General features: G+C 37.7%; 1 non-coding gene across 1 annotated transcript; it reads right to left on the reverse strand.

Moving 5' to 3' along the window:
* Positions 1–1,789: 1,789 nt before the first annotated feature.
* Positions 1,790–1,897, reverse strand: LOC132025222 (U6 spliceosomal RNA). Its single transcript, XR_009406487.1, has one exon. It is a non-coding gene; the product is annotated as a U6 spliceosomal RNA (small nuclear RNA).
* Between the last annotated feature and the right edge of the window lie 2,870 nt (positions 1,898–4,767).

The following is a 4,767-nucleotide window of genomic DNA, read 5'->3' on the forward strand; positions in this document are numbered from 1 at the left end:
TTTTTTTCAATCAGAGGCTTGGTGATTCCATAGTTTATAAGAAATAGAAACTAAAATAAGTCATGAAAATCATCTTTTAAAATGAAATAGCAATATGCTCATCAAGGAATTAATATAATCTCTGTGACTGAGAATCAAAGGATATTCAAAATCCTTGATTAAAGGAAGCCTACACTTCTTTTAGAAATGCCCAATTTTGGGGTGCCTTTGTGGTTCACTCATTAAGTGTCTGCCTTCAGCTCAAGTCATGATTCCAGGTCCTGGGATCGAGCCCCACATTGGGCTCCCTGCTCAGCAAGAAGTTTACTTCTCCCTCTTCCACACACCCCACCCCCATCCCCTCTCTCGCTGTCTCTCTCTCAGTCAATAAATAAAATCTTTAAAAAAAAAAAAGAAAGAAAGAAATGCCCAATTTTCTATTAATGCTCAAGCTTAAAAGGAATTTATCGTGTGAAATTTGCATAAGCAAATAATAAAAAATATACTGGCAAAGGTTAGCAAAATGACTTTATTATGAATAATAATAGTTGAATATGCCAAAAGTCCAAATAACTAAAGCTGCTTACTTCCAATAACTCTACAAGCAGTTTTTATTTTTATTTTTTATTTATTTACTTTTTCAATTTTTAAATTTAATTTAATTTAATTTTTTTTTTTTTTTTTTTGAGAGAGTGGCAAAGGGCAGAGGGAGCGGGAGAGAGAGAATCTTAAGCAGGCTCCACACCCAGTGCTGAGCCTGATGCGAGGCTCAATCTCATGATTCTGAGATCATGATCTGAACTAACTGAATGAGTCACCCAGGTGCCCTAATTAGTTTTTATTTTTAAAAACGTAAATCTCAGGGCATCTGGGTGGCTCAATCGTTAAGTTTCTGCCTTATGCTCAGGTCATGCATGATCCCAGGGTCCTGGGATGGAGCACCACATCAAGCTCCCTGCTCAGCAAGAAACCTATTTCCCCCACTCCTACTCCCCCTGCTTGTGTTCCCTCTCTCACTGTCAAGATCACAGAATACAAGGTTAACACATAAATATCAATTTTTTAAAAAAATTGAAAATTTTAAATCTAGTACTGTTTATAATTGCTCCAAAAATTAGAACAAATCTCACAAAATATATGCAAGATCTGTATGGCAAAAAACTCAAAATGCTGATTAAAATATCAATGACCTAAATAAATGGAGAGTCATGTCATGTTCATAGACTGGAAGACTCAATATAACTTAAGTTTTGAAGTAAGGTATGCCTTAACTTCATGATAACTATCCTCCATTTGAAAAGCAGATTCTGATTTGCAGCTGGGTCCCCAAAGAGACTAAACTCCCTAGCAAGGGATAACAAGTGACTATGTGACCCAAAATATCTATCATGAATATGATAATGTATTTCACTGAATCAAAATATTTGGATGTGTACCAGGCTATTCCTTTGTTAAAGGGAATGGTAGATGTAAGAGGTACAAGCAAACTAAGCAAATGGTTCATATTCACCTGGGGTATATTCCTACTGCCTCAACACATGACCCTCCATGCACCTTAGAGCCCCATGGGAAGTCCACTATATACATGTGATATTTCCAGGGAGGAAAAAGCACCCTCCTCAGTTTATAAATATGTCTGCAAGGTGTGGTAACATCACAAGGAAGTGAATGGATGCTGCATTACAGCCCCATTCACTGGTGACCCCGAAAAACTCTGTTACAGGAAAATTCTCCCCACAGGCAGTTTTGAGAGGTATATTTTGTTGTCCAGTTTGTATGGAAGGAGACATGTGCTGTTTTTAGTTTTGTTTTACATATGGAATGTTTCATGAATTTTTGTGTCATCCTTGCACAGGAGCAATGCTAATCTTCTCATGTATTATTTCAATTTTAGTACATGTGCTGCCAAAGTGAGCACAGAAGGAGATACGTTGAATCATACTGATTCAGGGATGCCTGAGTAGCTCAGTCATTTGGACATCTGCCTTCAGCTCAGGTCATGATCCCAGGGTCCTGGAATCAAGTCCTGAGTTGGTCTCCATGCTCAGTGGGGAACCTGTTTCTCCCTCTGTCTACCACTTGTGCTCTTTCTCTGACAAATAAATAAATAAACTATTTTTTAAAAAATTTTTTAAAATTTATTTATTTGAGACAGAGAGAGAAAAGGAGAGGGAGAAGCAGGAGCCAGATGTGGGGCTTAATACCAGGACCTTGGGATCATGACTTGAGCCAAAGGCAAACACTCAACCAACTGAGCCACCCAGGTGCCCCTCAATAAAATCTTTTTTTTTTTTTTTTAAAGTCATACTAAATCACAACCAATGGCTCAGTGAGTTGATTGGTATCTTGGAGTTAGGAAAAATAATACAGGAAAATTAATAAGGAGCTCTGTTGGAGACTATATGGATGCACTTCCAAGAATGACACAGAGTAGTGGGGTAAAAATGCACATTAGGAAATAAGAGATGAGAAAGTGGAAAGCAAATGAAGTTGGGTATTTATACATTTGGTTCTTTATGCTGAGCCCTGAATTGGCCATTATACTGTTCCTCTTCATAAGGCCACAGGACCCCCTGTTGCAGTATTTTCTGCCAGGTTATAGTAATACTTCCTGCTTCCATGATAGTTCTTGTGGTGATAATGGCTCCCTACCATCACTAGTCACAGATGACTGGACACACCAACCCTGCCCATATTTTTTATTAGGTATACTTAAGTATCCCATTGTTTCTTAATTTACCACAGTAACCCTGATCATAAACTGCACAGGAGTGGAAATTTTTACTGCTAATTAACGCAGCATCTAGAATGAGGTCTGTTACCCACACGTTTTCAATAAATGTTTGTTGAATGAATATGTGTTTCATCCACTTTCCCTTTAATGTCTTAAAAGACATTTCTAATTTCTTAAGCATCATTAATAATCAGTCTTCAAAAATGCATGGTATCCGGTGTTAAAATAGATGTGAAGAAACAGTGTAAGCTGGTTTAGCTTTTCTGAAGACTACTTGTTTGCATTTTTCAAATGTTTAACGTGTACACATTTTAACTGGGCAATCTACCATTTAGGCATTTGTGCCAAAGAAATAATCACATACATATGCAAAAGATGTATGGACAATGATGTTTGCTATGTATTATTTATAATAGTGAAAATTGGAGAAAAGCTGAACATCAGTCCCAAATAGATTGATTAGATAGTTGAGTAAAAAACATATATGCCCCTACAATGCAGAAAAGAACGATTTAACTCTACAAAATCTGACCAGATAACTGAATCAGGAGATTATTTTAAGTATAAAAACAAGTTGTAAATAAGCAGTAACCACATTTTTTGAAAAATGCATTGTTAGTTTTAGCATAAAGTCTAGAGTTTAAGCATCAGTTAATACTGGTTTTATTTGGAAGATAAGATAGCGAGGAGGGAGCTAGCTTTCAGTATCCAATTATCAATGCTGTATTTTGGTCAAATTGAGCATGTATTTACATTTTTAAAAGAAACATTTAAATATATTTACATTTAAAACGATAAATAGGGGCACCTGGGTGGCTCAGTGGGTTAAGCCGCTGTTCGGCTCAGGTCATGATCTCAGGGACCTGGGATCGAGTCCCGCATCGGGCTCTCTGCTCAGCAGGGAGCCTGCTTCCTTCTCTCTCTCTCTGCCTGCCTCTCAGTGTACTTGTAATTTCTCTCTGTCAAATAAATAAATAAAATCTTTAAAAAATAAAATAAAATAAAACGATAAATAGATGTAACTCGAGTGTTTAAAAAATAATAGTCCTGGGGCGCCTGGGTGGCTCAGTGGGTTAAAGCCTCTGTCTTCGGCTCAGGTCATGATCCCAGGGTCCTGGGATGGAGCCCTGAATCGGGCTCTCTGCTCAGCAGGGAGCCTGCTTCTCCCTCTCTCTCTGCCTGCTTCTCTGCCTACTTGTGATCTCTGTCTGTCAAATTAATAAATAAAATCTTAAAAAAAAATAATAGTCCTGTCCAGCACAGAGCATAAGGACAATAAAATATCAAGTTACAAAGCATACTACAAAACAAATAAATGTACTTGGGTTGACCATTTCTTATACTGTCACATTTAGCTTTTGCATTTACAGGTTCAAGGATTTTTATCCAGAAAGCTGCATTTACTTATTTGTTATACGCAACTAATAAGTTATTGAATGCTACATCTGAAACAAATGATGTATTTACTATATGTTGGCTAATTGAATTTAAATTTTAAGAATGCTTCTGTCTTCATGAAAAAGATGTTAATTGAAAAAATATTTATTTATTTTAAAGATTTTACTTATTTAAGAGACAGAAAGAGTGAGCTGAGGGGAGCACAGATGGAAAGAGACAAGCAGACTCCCTGCTGAGTTGCCCCCACCTCAATCCCAGAACCCTGAGAATCACGACCTGAGTCAAAGGCACAGGCTAACCAACTGAGTCACCCAGGGGCCCCCAGAAAGCTGTGTTTAATTGAAAAATAAGGGTATTTGATTATTAATAAACCAACTACATCATTTATGGAAAATAACTTTTTTTTTAACCTTCCCAAAAAGAGCCCACAGGACATAAATCATGGTCCATTTTTGCAAAGATAAAAAACTCAGTCTGATTAAGGGGGCGTATCCATGACCCTTGGGAACTACACAACATAGAATATTCCTTTTCCAACTGGAGTAAACCCAGACTCCTTCACGTTGGCCTAGGACAGGGGGTGGGGGAAGAACGTCCTCAGATCCTACCTTTTGAGGCGGAAGGACGCACCCAGACCCACACCACCAAAGGCACAG

The sequence above is a fragment of the Mustela nigripes genome, chromosome 9, assembly GCF_022355385.1.
Source record: "Mustela nigripes isolate SB6536 chromosome 9, MUSNIG.SB6536, whole genome shotgun sequence".
Classification (NCBI taxonomy): Eukaryota; Metazoa; Chordata; class Mammalia; order Carnivora; family Mustelidae; genus Mustela; species Mustela nigripes.